We start from the raw sequence: 16,773 nt of genomic DNA on the forward strand, positions 1-16,773 counted from the left end.
GGAGAAGCAGGCTCCCTGCGGAGCAGGGAGCCAGACGTGGGACTCGATCCCAGGACCCTGGGATCATGACCTGAGCAGAAGGCAGATGCTTAACCGACTGAGCCACCCAGGCGCCCCCTGCAGAAAACTTTATATATGACTAACTGCATCACCTTAACCACATCTTTCTTCCTACAAGGGATAAATAAAGGTAGCTGCTTAAAACACTTAAACGTGTGTTGCCCGAGATTTCAGGCCTGCGCTCTGAGAACTCATGATGTGACAAAAGACACAGATGTTGCAGTCAGAAGTGGCTTACGTCTCAGACCCGTGACTTTATTACTATGACCCTGGAAAGACAGTTGAGCATCCGGGCTTCCGTTTCTACACACGGATGACGAAGGTGATGACAATACCTACTTTGCTTCTGAGAAACATGAGTAAGGCCATCATATGAATTTCTTTGAGAGATTTTAAGAAGTGTTATATGAAGATTACATGTGACAATGAATTTTCAGAAACAGGGAAGGCAAGGGAAATTCAATGTATAAGCTAGCGATTATTAAGTGCTCCCTAAGTAATTTAGATAGATTGTTCCATTAACGTGAACAAGAGCCTCTAGGAACCTGGTATGATATTATCATCCTCACTGTACAGATGGGGGCACTGAGCCCCAGAGATTTTAAGTAACAGGCAGCAAATGGCAGAAGCAGGATATGAAATTTTGGTAATTTAGTGCCAAGCAGGTAAGTGCTTTAACTGTCCAGGGGCATCAGAATCACCTGAAGGGCTGGATAAAACTCGGATTGCTGGGCCCCACCCCAGAGTTTCTGACTCAACAGCTTTGGGGTGGGGCCTGAAAATTTGATTTCTAACAAGGTGATGCTTTGATTTCTTTCTCAGGTGAGACAGATGCTGCTGGACGGGGGGGCCACACTGTGAGAACTCTGTGCTACACAGAATTCTCCTGGTACCTCCCGCCCCACAGATGGCCAAATCTGGGCCTTCTAAGGCCTGTTTGCACAGCTTAGCTGGACATTCATGTGCACTAGATTCTTGATTTATGCCATGTAGACACACATTATGCTAATGGACAAAGTGGCTGAGGAGGCCTTGACTCCTTCAGAAACCAAGTGAGAGCAGTTGCCCCATGACCGATGGTCCTGCAGGTGCCCGAGTCCTTGTAGCTGTGGTCACCCAGGCCCTTCCCAGGGCCAGCCAGGGGAGGGAGGGCCATTTGTCTGGGGAAGGCACGGAGGACAGATTCACAGGCTGCCCTCCCCACTCCCCACAGTCTTTCTCTTTAAGCAGCTCACGCTCCCAGATTTCCGAAATAATCTTTGAATGGGGAGATCAGTCACAGCCTGCAAAAAGAGAAAGCACAGACTGAGAAGACTTAAATTGAATTAAATTTAATTAAATTTATGTTTTTGAAAAGACATAAGGAAACGACTTCTGGAAGAATAGAAGCATTTCAGAAAACAGGGGTTGAGCCAAAAGCAGGGGTAACAGGAAGAAGAGAGTGAAAACCAAGGGCATATGGATGTCTAATTGTTCCGGAACTCTATTTTTGGGAAAGACTATGCTTTCTCCACTGAACTACCTTTATGTCTTTGTCAAAAATCAGTTGTCCAAATGTAGAACAGCCAAAACAGTCTTGAAAAAGAGTAACATCACAATGTCAAAACTTACTACAAATCCACAGCAATCAAGACGGTGTAGTACTATCATAAAGATAGACATCTGTGCAATGGAACAGAATTTGAGAGTCCAGAAAGAAACCCTCACTTTTATGATCAGTTGATTTTCTGTGGTGGTGCCAAGGCCATTCAATGGGAGGAAAACAGGGTCTTCAACAAATGGTATTGGGACAACTGGATATCCACACGCAAAAGAATGAAGTTGTTTCCCTCCTTCATGCTATATACAAAAACTTGTACCTATGCATTTTGTACTTTTTATGCTATTGTAAATGACGTTTTTTAATTTCAAATTCCAATTTTTTGTTGCTAGTATATAGAAATACAATTGATTTTGTGTATTGATCTGGTATCAGCAGATCAACCTTGCTGAGCACATTTCTTAGTTCCAGTAACTTTACAGAAGATCCCATCAGACTCTCTACAGATAATCATGGCAATTTTACTTCTTATTTTCCAATCTGGATGCCTTTCATTTCTTTTTCTTGCTTTAAGGAACTAACTAGAACCTCTGGAACCTCAGAGAGGAGCGGTGAGACATGCTCACCTTGTTCCTGATCCTAGGTGGAGGGGCCAGTTTTGAGCGTTAAGGAAGATGTTACCAGTGCGTTCTTCTGTGGGTACCCTTGGACAAATAGAAGAGGCCTCCTTCTATTCCCCTTTGATTCCTAATTTGCCGAGACTTTCAATCAGGAATGGATCTTGGATGTTGTCAGTATCTACGGATACAGAAAATCCAGTGGTCATGGATGGGAGTCCAAACTCAGGAGTGGCCTCTGCCTTCTCTCAGAAAGGAGAGGGGAAGAAAGAGCCCTGCCCAGTGAAAGGAGGCTTTCTCTTCTGCTGCTGCTGCTCTGCACCCCGCTCCTTGGCTGATATTCCTAGAGTTCAGACCCTTGGACTCCAAAGCCAGTGCTCTTTCCTCTACACCAAACTGTTCAAAGAGTTTGACTCTGGAACTCTGCCTGACCAACGTCCTGAAAATGGATGAAACCTCAGATTCCTCAATAATATAATAGTAGCAGCCACTCACTGAGCACTTTTGGAATATCAAGAACCAGGGCTGGCACTCGGGTGAGGTGAGTGAACCCCCCCCATGGGGGCAGAATTTACAGAGGTACCCACAGCACGGCAGGAGCCTCACCCGCCTCACCCTCATCCCGGCCCTGCAAAGAACAGTGCTCAATAGTCTGCTTGCATCCACTCCCTAAATCCTCAAATAACCCTACAGCGGGATGTGCTAGTATTCTGAGTTTACAGATGAGGAAACAGGATGAGAGAGGTGAAGTGACTTACCCAAGAAGTAAGCTGGAGAGCTGGCATTTGAAGCAAAGTCTCCTCATGTTCCGTCTGTGTGCTTAATCAATGGTTCCCAGCTCTAGTGGGCCAGAATCTCCTGGAAGGTTGGTTAAAATACTGATGGCTGGGCCCCACCCGACAATTACTGATTTAGTAGGTCTGCTGTGTGGGCAGGAGAGTTTGGGTTTCTGACGAGTTCCCCGGTGACGCGGATGCTGCTGGTACAGGGACCATACTTTGAGAACCACTGCACTATTTGTCATACTTCTTCCATTGTAGCCCTTGCTCATCAGATCCCAGGGGGCCTGAAGATTCGGAGAGTGAGAAAGAAAAGTCTGAGCAAACACTGCTGGGTCTCTCTGGTTTGTGAAAGGAAAGAAAGCATCAATTTCCCAGGACTGGACCAAGAGTTTCCATGTCATCCATGCGTGTGTTACGGCCCCAACCCCATTCCAGAAGGCCTTGCACAGAATCAATGAGCAGTCATGAGTCGTTGGAGGATGAACTGACTGGTTGCCGTGGGACCTCTGTAGGGACTTACTCATCCTAAAAGAATGCCTGACATTTATTCTGAAAGGCGTCTTTCTATAGACCCTCAATCCTTGTAGTACAAAATGGTATTTTTTTCTAAATATATTTGAAATGTATTCTAACTTATTCTTAGACATCTATATCAGGGACATGGTACATTGAATTTTTCAAGTCTTTGAACACGTGCCATTGCAAAATAATAAGGGAAAGGGGGAATCAACACAGTGCTGTTCACCATGTTATTTTTAAAAAAAAGCAAACTTAAACCCGTCTTGGCAAAATCTCCAAGCTCTGAACATGTGACAACATTCCAGAGTTGACCCTAGTGTCCGAGGAGTTAAATTTTTCTTTAAGCTCCCAAATCTTTGGACCGTAAGACCCCATCCAGTGGCATTTAGCCCTAAAGTGCAATAAGGAAAAAGCTGATTTTATTCATTCACTTGATTTTTATGAGGAGTATCACAAGCCCCCATGGCAGGAATTCACAGTCTTGGCTGCACATTGGAGTCACTTGGGGGAGCTTCTAGGAATCCCTTTGCCTCTGGCCGTGCCTCAGACCACGCACTTCAGAATTACTGGGAGTGGGATCGAGCAGGAGTGGTTTTGAAAGCCCCCAGGTGAGGCCAGTGGCAGCTAGCATTAAGAAAGCCCAGCTTTAGGGCAAGTGAATTCTTGGTGAATCCTCATAGCCTTCCTCCGATTTTATACATTCTGTACATATTGACGAGGTGCCTTCTCAAAATGTGGTACCCGTCTACACCATCACCATGAATATATTATGCATGAACTCCATCTCGATACCTTTGTCTGCACTGCTTGCTCCCTGCAATTTCCCTCCTGATCTAATTCATGTAGACCGATGCTGTGGTAGACCAGGGATGAATACAGATTCTTTGCTATCTCTCCCGTTGAGAGATGAGGTCTAATTCCCTGCCTTTGACCTGGGCTAGCCTTAGTGATGTGTTGACAAACAGTTTGTGACAGAAGTGGTGTTCTGGAGCTTCTGAGCTAAGTTGCAAGAAGTCTTGCAGCTTTTGGCTAGGTATCTTTGCATGCTTGCTCTGGGAGATGCCACCTACCACATAAGAGCTCCAACCTTGCTGAAGAGACTGCCATTCTAGAGGGGCTCAGTGTAGGAGCTGTGGCGAATACCTGCAGCCGAGCCCATTCTGCCAGCCACCCCAGGCATCAGGCACATGAGGGGACCCTTGGATCCTCTAGATTCATTTTCCAGCCAAGTACTAGTGAGTGCCCTCAGAGGCCATGAAGGGCAAAAGCGCTTCTCAGATGAGCCCTGCCTAAATTCTAGACCCATAAAATCATGAAATACGATAAAATGGTGTTTGTTTCAAGCTGCTAAATTTTAGGATAGTTTGTTGTGCAACATTAGATAACTGGAACAGGTGTCATTATGTTTCCTTTTTTTTTTTTTTTTTTTTAATTGCGTTAAGAACCATGTCCCTTTGATTTACATTTCTAGTTTGTATTTTCCTAGGGATTTGGATTTGGATTTGTGGTTTGTTTTCACCTTTGCACACGGGCCTTGTCTTGTTCCCAGGTAGGACTTTGACCTCAGATTCACACTTCATAGCACTCCCAAGATGCTGAATGTCTAACTCCCCACCCACATCGCTGTGACATGGACTCCTGCCAAGGAGATTTATACATGAATGACCTTGAATTCCTTTCAATTCTTCCATTATTGTAAGTGTCCTGGATGGTGGAGGGAGAAAATGAGATTTGTTTTCTCAGTCTAACATTCATATCCATGGCATATTGAGTGCTACAGATGATATAAAAATGTAGAGAGATATGAAGCATCAGTTCCAGGCTCCTTGACAAGAAGCCTTATAAGTGGATCCAGAGCAACCCAAAACACAGAAATAAGAGACTCTGTAAACCCTGAATGCTTCCTGCAGTAATATAATTTGCGTGGTTTGAGCCTTGAACAAAACTGCCTTTCGCATGTATTATATATTTATTTCCTAAAACATGAAAGCATTCTAAAAACAATAATTTGGGCACTAAGACGGGTAGTTTCCCATCTTAATTACCCCTGACCTCTACTAATGTTTCTTCCTACTTAAAGCATGAACAGCATCTACTGTCCCCCCAACCCCCCACATGTTTTTTTTTAGGGATTGAACTTTTGTAAAAAGTAGAGATACAATAATGTTAGACATATTCGAAAACAAGGAAAATCTATATGCCTACCACTTTGACATAGTAACAACTATATTTTTATGTTCCTTTCCTGTTTTTACAGGTCACGTGTGTGCAAATATTGTTCCAGACTTTCCACACCCAATACTTTCATCATAAGTATTTTCTGTGATCCTTCATAAACTCCATACCAATCATTTTTAATGGTTATAGAACATTTCTTCAAGGCTTATACCATAATTTACTTTACCATCCTCTCTTTCCTTTTTTGAATATTTGGGCTGCTTCCAGTTTTTCACTAAGCAACTCTTTGATGAATATTTTTCTGCATATGGCTTTTTCCATATTTCAGGGTATTTTCTTAGGCTAGCTTCCCAGAAGGGGATTATTGAGTCAAAGTGTATGAACATTTTTATGGCTTCAAAGTATCTTTTGAAGAAGGTAGGTGTTCCATTTCATGAGGTTCACAAACATTAAAAAAAGGAAATTTGGCTTTAAGAAAATCCCTTGTAACACATGTATGTAAAACTTTGGGCAAAGGGCACTTCTGATCATTTTCTAAGTCATTACAAGCTTGCCCTTTTAAATGAAAACAATTAAAAAGTTGCTTCTTATTTTATTTGTTTTCGATGAGAGTCTTTTCTGAGATGTTTTACACTGCTGAGCTTTTCTAAAAAGAGCCCACACAGCACTGTCGAACCTTTTTCTCCAAGGCTCACGTGATCCGCATACCCGTCAGCTATTTTCTCCGGGCGTAATACCTGAGTACTTCCAGGAATTTCTGCGGTGGAGAGGCTACTTGCTCCTTCACAATACGGTCACAGATGAGGGGCTCTTAGGGAGGTCTCCCCTGTCTCTGGGTTCAGGGCCTGGACTCCCAGGTGCGGGTTACCTCTAGCGTGCTGCTGCCTCCTTGGGCTGAAGATGCCAACCCCTCCTCTTGACCCGCAGACCACAGGCAGCTCTTGAAATCAGGGGTCCCATGGGCCCACCCCAAGCAAACAGCGAGGTACGCACATCAGCCAGAGTCCCTCTTGGCACATGTTATATGTGAAGCGCCATGCTGAGGTGGTGAACAAGGCATGTTGGGATTTCCTTGGATGCACATGGTTATGAGAAGCTCCCATCACTCTCAGAAGTCCCATGATGCTCCTGCACCCCTCTTGCGAAGGTGAGAATCTCTCAGCTGTCTTGCCAGGGGTCACCCGGAGAGCCGGGGTGTGGCGGGGGAAGAGGGGCCCTGCCACCTCCAGGGCTCCCGTGAGGATCATGTGAGAGAAGCACTGAGGAGCCGTGAAGGCCCCTACCTCGGTGAGTCGTCATAATCTTGTTTAGATTGTAAGAACACAGACCCGCTCAGGCCGGTGCCAGCCAGTTTTATTTTGTTTGCTTTTTGGTTGCAAAACCTGGAATCTCGCCTGTGCTTCGGAATGGGAGCCCTGGAAGGGTTGCCCCCCTCCAGGGCCTAGAGGGGTGCGGGGAGCAGGGGAGTGGGGTAGGGGGCGTCCAGACCTGGGCGGCACCAGGGTCCTGCAGGGAGAGTGTGTGGTGCTTTACGCAATGACTCTACATACGAGAACACCGAGTCGCTAAATCCAGGAAGCAGGGACAGCTTAAACCAAGATAAGAATGGACTGTCCACGGAGAGGCAGGGGGAGGCCACTTTTTCTGAAAATGGTGTCTGTTCAACCATTTTAAAGTAATATGTTGATATGATGATAGTTAAGAGTGTGGTAAGAATATCAGAGGATGCAGTGGGAAGGAAGGATCTGATTATTTAGTTTGTGACAGATGTTAGTGGTCAGGGGGTAGTTAAAGGGTGGTTGGTGGCCCCGCCAACCAGTGTCACAGGCCCCACTCCTTGAGCCTGGCCCTGCCCTTGGCCTTATGGTTGGTGTCTATTCTTGTGCTTCTTCCCGCATGTTAGAACCTGGTCTGCTTGCACACCGTGGCAGGGAAGTGTGGAATTGATTCGGGGAACCAGGCTGCCCATCTGATGGAGGTGCCAGACTGTGGTTTAGGAAGGTGAGAAATACTCCCTTAAGCCCCCTCAGCTTGAATCTAAGAGCCCTCAGCCCCACTCCACTCCCACTGTGGCTGGTTCCTTTGTCCACTGTGATGTAAAACCTTTGAATGGCTAGGATCCATCTGTTCTCCCACCCCGTGGGGAAATGCAAAACACATGGGCCGCCAGCCTCAGAGCAGGGCCCTGTGAAAACTGCAGGCCTCGGCAATGGACAATTGTTTGTCTCTCTTTGGGCATCTGGTTTTGGGAGACAGAGCAAGACTGGTTTAGCTCATCAGAAGTCACTGGGGCTTTCACTTTAGCCCTGAGATTTGTAAGTCAAGTAGAGAGAGAGGGTGAGAGCAGATGACTAATGCTTACAGAGAGATTCCCAACATGTTTCACATTTCTACTCACTGGTGCTGATTAAGAATTTTGAAATGGGAGCGTCTGGGTGGCTCAGTCAGTTAAGTGTCTGCCTTTGGCTCAGGTCATGATCCCAGGGTCCTGGGATCAAACCCCACGGCGGGGGTCCCTGTTCATCAGGGGGTCTGCTCCTCCCTCTCCCTCTGGCCCTCCCCCCCCAACTTGTGTTTTTTCTCTCTCTCTCTCTGTCTGAAATAAATTAATAAAAAAATCTTTAAAAAAATAGTGTGTGTTTATGAGATTGTGAGACCGAGGGTCTTGTTCAGAAAAGTTAGAAAGCCACAATCTGCCAGCATTTCTTAGTGGGACACAATTGGCCCTGTTGCTTGGATATTTCTTTGTTGTATAGACCGCCTCTCCCATTGCAGAATTTAGCAGCCCTGGCCCCTGCCACCAGATGCCAGGAGCATCCCCATTCATTGTGACAAAGGAACTTCCCTACCTATCCATTTCCGAACACCTCCTAGGGGTGCCTCTGACCAGACCCTGAACCTATAGGATTGAGGAAGGAGGAAATAGCAACCTGCTGTTGATCCAACACTACTCCTGCTTTGCAGTCAAGCCCAGCAGAGCTGGGGTAGGAGGCAGAGTGGCTCGGAAGGGGGAGAGAGAATGGCTGTGTGTTTCATTAGCTGTTCTACTGGCCACTCTCAGAAGCAAGGGGGGCCTTAACTCAACAGAACATATGATCTCTTGCTCTTTCAAGGGTGTGGTGAGTGGGGAAGTCCATCCAAGAGAGGTCTTGGCAGTCTATCAGAGCTAGTAATTGCAAATGTATCATTGTATGGGGTTATATTTCAACTGGAAAGTGTCCTAATGCACACAGTGCCAAGGTAAAGTTCAGGAACCAGGTGCTGTGAAAAATAGAGATGTTGGAACTTTTAGGCCAATGGCAATGAAACTTCAGTGTGCAAAAGGTAGGTCAGAGGAGATTCTTAAAATTCCAGTTTCCAGGGTCTGCCTGCAGACATTCTGATTTGGAAGGTGTTAGGTAGAGACTCAGAATCTGCATTTTTAACATTCTCCCACAGAATAATTCTGATGCATGTGGGCCACAGGTTAAAAAAACTCTGGTCTGGACCAAGGCTGACTAATACTGAGCGGCAGAGTGAAATGCTCTAGGGTGGCACTTAGCAAAGCGGCATCTCATGAGAATGAAGCATTCATTTCTTATTATCTTTCTGATTTGTAATGGTCTTGATTCTGAGTATATGGGGGAACTTGGCAGGAGCCCCACAAGGCAGAGAGAAGATCACTGGACAGACATTAGAGCACTTGGCTCTGGCTTTGCCCTGGATTAATTGTGGCCCTGGGCATGCCCCTTCCTCTCTCTGGGCAGGAGTGGAGACTGGCTTGACAATCTCTGAGAACTCTTCTAGAACTGATATTCTTTTTTTTTTTTTTTTTAATATTTTATTTATTTATTTGACACACAGAGAGAGAATACAAGCAAGGGGAGCGGCAGGGAGAGGGAGAAGCAGGCTCCTGCTGAGCAGAGAGCCTGACGTGGGGCTCAGTCCCAGGACCCTGGGATCATGACCTGAGCTGAAGGTGCTTAACTGACTGAGCCACCCAGGTGCCCCTTCTAGATCTGATATTCTATGACTATAAGTATGGGCTTTTATTTATATTAAAAAGACAAAGGCACTAAATAATAATAAAATAGAAAATTGCTTAGTGACTGCCATGTGCCCACTCTATATTACTATAACTATTTTTCTTTTTCTTTTTTAAAGATTTTATTTATTTAAGAGAGAAATAGAGCACAAGTGGGGGGAGGGGCAGAGGGAGAGGGAGAAGCAGACTCCCTGCTGAACGGGGAGCCTGACGCAGAACTCTATTCCAGGACCCTGAGATCATGACCGGAGCCGAAGGCAGACGCTTAACTGACTGAGCCACCCAGGCGCCCCATATAACTATTTTTCAATTCATGACACTTGAGGCAGAGATGTTAAGTGACTTTCCTAAGGTCACACAGTCAGTAAGAGACAATCCACAAATTTAAACCTATACAGTCTGATTTTGGATACTCTCTGCTTCTCATATGTCAGATGTTGTTGGATGGAGTCCTTCTGCCCCTTGAAAATGACCTTTGCCTCCACCATTCTGTGCCTTTTGGAAGCCCAGAGTCATCCTCAATATCTAAGCAAATTCTCAGAAAGCTGAAGTTCTTAGGCTTACCTCTGATGCTGAACTCTTGTTCCTACTAAGTTCCAGTAATAGCTCATTAGCGCATCCTATGTGTGCAGCCTTTGTTCTGTTCTCTTGGCCAAGATGTGGAATTCATCTCCCAGTTGATGTCCATAAAACCCCGTTTTCACAAGGCATTTATGTATTTGGTAAACTTGATTGAAGTCTTCTGTTGTTGTGGCTTCAGGAAGGGGACTGGCAGGAGGAGTTTCCATTGCTGGAACCACACAGCTCCAAACCGTACCTTAGCTTTATAGTTTCTCCAATGGTCTGGGGCCACGCCTGCTACAGATGTTTCACTGGCTGCAGCATCTACAGACTTTCTGGCTGCTTATAAGCTGATGCTGCTTATAAGCTCTTGCTCTCTGTCTTAACCTGGGTTTCAGAAAGCAGAGCTCAAGGCAAAGACTTCTAGGCTACTTTGTTACAGAGTACAATCCCTAGGATGGGGAAAGTGGGAATGAATCAAGGAACAAGAAAGATACATAAGAGGCATCAAGTGGAAATGATTTCTCCCTCTTGTGGGATTTTCTTTTAAGAAGCTGATCTGTAGGGTGGTTCATCTGAAAGAAGGAGGGAGAAATATCAATTCACTGGCTTCTATCCCCCATTGTTCAAAAGTCTGCCACATAGTATTTCCTTTGGATTTCCAAGTTGCTTGTGCTTCGGCACTAAGTGAATCCTGTGGCATCTCAGGCTTCAGGATTGAAGAAGCCCCAGAGCAGGAGGAGGGTGGTACCCAGTCTGGGTGTAAGGCTGCCAGGCTGTGCGCACAGTTGGCTGGAATCCCTACAGAGGTGATGGCTGCAGCAAAGGCTGTGGCTGGAACCCACGGCCACCTGGAGGCCAGTGACACGGGAGGATTTGAAGTGGTGCGCTAGGGATGTCTAATCCGGTCCACCCCTGTACCTCTTAGGTTTGCACGTGCCCTCCCGATAGATCTGGCTCCCATGCTAGGATATGGGGCCCCTGATGTTGTGAGAACAAGATGTTCTCTTCAAGTGCAAGTCCAGCCAGTCAGAGAGTTCCCTTTCAAGATCATAGCCGACTGAGATCTTCTGGAAGATTGTAGGCAGGAGAGAGTTAGTGAAACATGCTACAATCTCCCAGCTGTAGCCAGTGCCACTTCCCTTCTCCATTGCCCAGTCTAGATTTCTCTTACTTTTGGCCCACACTTGGGATGGTCTGAGTTTCTTCACGTAGTGAGGTGACCTGGACCTTTATCCTTTAAGAATCTGACCTGGGGGTGCCTGGCTGGCTTAGTCGGTTAAGCGTCCGACTCTTGGTTTTGGCTCAGGTCATGATCTCAGGGTCGTGAGATTGAGACCTGCGTGGAGCTTGGCGCTTAGTGGGGAGTCTGCTTGAGATTCTCTCTGTCTCTCCCTCTACCCCTCCCCCCGCTTGTATACAGGCTCACTCTCTCTCAAATAAATAAATAAATCTTAAAAAAAAAAGAATCTGATCTGTTTGTTGCCTTGATTGTTTCATTTGCCATCCGTATGGAATACGGAGGGACCAAGAAATCCCCATGAAATTACTTGAGTTCCTCTCTGCCCTCATAAGGTAGCTGCTGTCACACTTACGGAGCCTGGTGGGAAAGGTCAAGTGGAAGTCCTTAAAACTACCTCCCTTTCTCAATCTCCAAGAGTAAAATACCACCTCCCAGGAAGCAGGGCAGAGATTAGAGCCACTATTAAGATTTCAGTGGTACTGGGGAGGTGAGTCCCATTATATTTCCACTAATTCACTTCCATGGCTCTTTCAAAAACCAAATAGATTGTGATGGGTAATAGTGGATTGCCGCAAACTTGACCAGACGGTAGCCTCACTTGAAGCTGCCATGCCAGATGCAGTGTCTTTACTGGAAAATATCAACACAGCCTTTGGCACTTGGGGCACACCATGATCTGGCAAGTGCAGCACAATCCCTGTCAGTGGGGAGAACTGAAAGCAATGTGCTTCCATATGGCAAGGAGAGTACGACATGTTTACTTTTTTGCCCCAGGACGGTGTTAACTCTCCTGTTCTCTGTTACAATATAGCCCACGGGGACTCTGTCCTCCTGATATGCCACAGGTCATGATGCTAGTCCCCTCCGTCAATGGCATCATGCTAACTGCACCTAGGGATGTGACAACCACCTAGATTCTGTTATGACACACGAGGGTGAGAGAGTGAGAGGTAGGCTCTGCCCCACCTTACCCTAGGTTCTCAGGCAGCAGTTACTGGTGTCGCTCTGGCATTAGGGAGTACAGTCCCAGGAAGCAGAGGTGAAGGAAAGGGGAGTGAGGCGGGGAAGGAGGAGGAGCCCATACGATGCATTAGATGACAGGCGTCGGTCTCGTGAGACCGTCTTCTGAGATGCTTTGTACTCGGCTTTCTTGGGACAGCGCATCTGGGAGAAGTGGGGAGAAACACGTATCTGGTGGCTTCCACTGGCGAAAAGTTGGCTTCCCAGGGAGTTATTTGCACATCACTTCCAGGTTGCTTGTGCTGAGTGGATCACGCAGTGTGGCCGCATCCACAGGGAGCCCTGGGGCAGGAAGCCAGAGGTGTTCCACGTGAGCATGGCGCACGGGGGACAAGGGACTCTGGGTGCCTCTACACATTCCTACCAGGTGGGAGAGGGAGCCGACTGCCAGTCGTTGGTTAAGAGCTGCTGGGTCATCGGCAGTCCCCCAGGTCCCTGTGGGCAGAGCAGCCTCCGGCGGCCAGAGAAAGCGCTCAGGGAAAGGGAAGCAGGGGGCAGTTGGAAGCCTTTGCCAATAACACATACGAATGACAAAGGCAGAGGGTTCCAGCACCAGACACTGACAGTGGCACTGAAGAGCGTCTGACACACTCCCCCTTCTCGTCCTCTTCCCTTCAGGATCGTCAGATTTTCAAATTCATCTTTTTCTTTTATGCAGCCCTCGGTTCCCCTTTTGCACATCTGAACACATCAAGGTGGTCATCGGAACCAGGCTCCTCGCTGGAAAGCAGGTGGGGGCTTAAACGGTCATTGTTTTCTCTGGGTCACCCAAAAAGCAGCCCTCTTTGGTTATTCTAGTAAACTCTTTTCTAGTCAGCTATCTAAGTTTATTCCCCTTTTTCTGCCCATGGAACCAGATGAGGATGAAAGCTTTGGGTGCCTGTGGGAACTCTGTCACCACAAGTCCCCAAGGGAGGTATTATCTCTGCGTCCCGAAGAAGCAGGTTTGGGAAGACGTGTGCTATGAGGTTGGTAACTTCTTCCCGAACCAAAGTTTGGGATGCTTTTCACTGATTTTTGTATCCCTTCCAGCTGCTGGAGACAGTCTGGAGAATGTTTTTAGAGACTGTGTTTTCTGGGACACTTGGGTGGATTATGGGAAAATGGAACAGCACATTAATTTATCTGAGTCCTGGAAGAGCCGGGACATAAGATCCCCACGTCTCCACATGTCCTAATCTCTCAGATTGTACTGAAGCTGTGGTAAACAATTTAAGACCTGCTTGGGTATGACATGAGGCTTCCTCTTGGCTATTTCTACCACTTCATATTGAATGGAAGGAAATCGCTGAAACCCTCAAAAACAGTCTGGCAGGAGGCGAAATGCCTGGCTTGGCGTCCTGCCCCCATCCCTCCCACACCTGCCCCTGGGACCATTTGGATACCCTGCACCCTCCCTGTCTTCCATCAGGCTGAGCTCACAGTTCCTACCTCTGGGCCCAACTCCAGAATGAGAGCCCTACTACAGCCCTACATGGCCTGGTTTCGCAGGTGAAGCAGGTACAAAATTAACAATATTCACATGCATTTGTTTCCAGGCATTTGTACAGAAGAAATGTGCTTTGGGGTCTTTCATCTTTAGGTTCCAGTGAACTGGATATTATCCAATATGTACACAGAAGCAGCAAAATATGGAATGTGCACACAGGATCCCCCTGCCAGAGTAGTAAAGAACCTGCTGCCTTAAGCCTACAGATCTTCCTCTACTTACAATGGGGTTAAGTCCTAATAAACCCATGGTCCGTTGAAAATATCCTAAGTCAAAAATGCATTTAATGCATCTAACCTACAGAACGTTGTAGCTTAGCCTCACCTTCCTTAAATGTGCTCAGAACACTTACATTAGCCTACAGTTGGGCAAAATCTCCTAACACAAAGCCTATTTTATGATAAAGCATTGAATATTGCATGTAACTTAGTGAATACTTACTGAAAGTAAAAAACAGAACGGTTGCATGGGTACAAATTATTGTAAGTGTATCGGTTGTTTACCCTCATGATTGGGTGGCTGACGGGGGCTGCAGCTAGTCGCCGCTGCCCCACTCAAGAGAGAGGATCATCCTGCATACACCTAGCCCACGAAACAATCAATTTCAAAATCTGAAGTACAGTTTCTGTTGTACTGACTACATATTGCTTCCATACCATTGTAGAGTCTAAGTCATAAGTCAAACCATCCTAAGTCTGAGATCATCTGTATGTACCTTGAATTATAAATGGGACCCCAGTTAAAGCCCACCAGGCAAAATGCAGCCATGCCTTCATCCTTCTGGCTGGTATATAACAGGCGGACAAGGCTTATTTCACAATAGCATCTCAGTTTTCTTTTCTTTTGTTTCAAGGTAGGTATACTTTACATATTAAGCATGCAGAATGTTCTTCCACATCTTTCTTGAAACCTGACTCTATGTATCTAGACATCTTTTTATTTTTTACCCATTTTAAACAAAGACATGAGCACTCAATCTATTCCACTTTTCTCTCTGCCTTTCTCCTTCTTTTTTTTTAAGAGGGGGAGGGATGGGGAGGGGCAATGGGAGAAGGAGAGAGAGAATCTTAAGTAGACTCCATGCCCAGCGTATACCCTGATGTGAGGCTCCATCTCACAACCCTGTGATCATGACCTGAGCCGAAATCAAGAGTTGGATGCTTAACCGATTGAGCCACCCAGTCACTCCCCACTTTTCTCTTTTTTATAAGAAAGACAAAGTGCGTGTAATGGCAAATGATTCATAGCCTTGGGGTTGAGGAACAATAGGGAGTAGTGGGACTAGGGCAAAGTGGAGAGCACAGCCTTAACTGAAGGCAACAGCTCCTTTTCAATGCCAATCAACTGTTGGCACAGGGAATGCAGGCCCCATGTTGCCAGGTTTTCCAAAAATTTAAAAAGAATCCAGAAATCTAGACTTTAATGTAAAATCACCTAATTGTCCAATATTGCTAACAAATTTAATTTTGCGCTTGTCACCAGACAAGTCAAACAAAACATACCTGTAGGCCAAATTGAGCCAATGGCCACCAGTTCACAACCTCTGGTTTTAACAGTCAAATAGAACCACAGACCTATCAGACAATTGTAGTTGATATGGCTCTTTCTGAGCAGTGTAGAAATATATTCTAAGTTTGAGTTCTAAGGAGGTCAATTATATCTCCAGTTGATGTGATACTTTATAAGCAATAGAGAAATAGAGAACTAAGAAAGCAAATTCCCTATGGTTAGTAATTCATACTAAAATAAAGTATTCCAGCACAGAATGGCTGCTAGTGGGAGAGAATTCATATTCACAGAGAATACGAACAGATGAACAAAGAAGCCTGAAGCAGACGATTTTGTTAGAATGTACTTTGCCTTGTGTGTTAATTCCGCATGGGGCCATCCTAGCTCTAGAGCTGCTTTTGCTGCTAATGCCTCAGCCTCCTGAGGGCTGGGCTTGGGGTGTCGTCTCTCTTGCAGTCATGCCCCTTGCCAGAATCTCACCACCATCAATTATAGAAGTTAACATCCAGATGAGCATTATCTTGCACCAGACACTCTGATAAATGCTGTGTATCTCAGAAACATCTTCATCCTCCCAACAACTTTGTCATCTTCGTTTTACAGATTTGCCCACATTTCATATAGCTCATTAGTAACTGAGCCAGGATTCACCAGGCAGCATGATCCCAGAGCCCCAGTTCATAATTCCTACCTTCTCTGGGACCTCTTGTTTGTTAAGGGGTCTGTCTCTCTTGTGACAGGGAATTCACCACCTTTAAGGATCTTCTGCAACATTTGAAGACCTTACCCATTCTCTCCTCTTATGCGTCTTCCTCCTTGGCTCTTGGACTTGTCAATCTTTCACTTACTGGATAGTTGACTTGGTAAATTACATGGCCTTTCTGAGCCTCAGTTTCTCCATCAGTAAAATGGGGACAGGAGGGAGATGGCTGGATCAGATTTCTCAGCCTCTATCCACTGTAAATGTTCCAGGATTCCAAATGCTCAGGAAATACCAATGACTTCAAGGCCACATGCATACCCACCAATTGGCATGTCATCAAAGGTCTTGGCTCTGTAGTGTTACCCTGCCCACCATTCCGCTCTCCAACCCAGGAAGTCTTTACCCATTTGCTGCTTGAGTGTGCATCTCTAGGAGTACTGCCCTCCCCTCCCTCCTCCAAACCCCCCACAAACTCTCCTCAGACCCAGGGGCTGGATGAAGTTCACTTTCATCTTGAAGCCTCTCCTG

General features: G+C 46.1%; 1 long non-coding RNA gene across 1 annotated transcript; it reads right to left on the reverse strand.

The window, feature by feature from the left end:
* Window positions 1-294: 294 nt before the first annotated feature.
* LOC118524136 (uncharacterized) lies at window positions 295-2,392 on the reverse strand. Its single transcript, XR_004911449.2, has 2 exons — window positions 2,227-2,392; window positions 295-1,343 (listed from the first exon to the last, which is right to left on the reverse strand). It is a non-coding gene; the product is annotated as an uncharacterized LOC118524136 (long non-coding RNA).
* Between the last annotated feature and the right edge of the window lie 14,381 nt (window positions 2,393-16,773).

The sequence above is a fragment of the Halichoerus grypus genome, chromosome 14 (assembly GCF_964656455.1).
Source record: "Halichoerus grypus chromosome 14, mHalGry1.hap1.1, whole genome shotgun sequence".
Taxonomy (NCBI): domain Eukaryota; kingdom Metazoa; phylum Chordata; class Mammalia; order Carnivora; family Phocidae; genus Halichoerus; species Halichoerus grypus.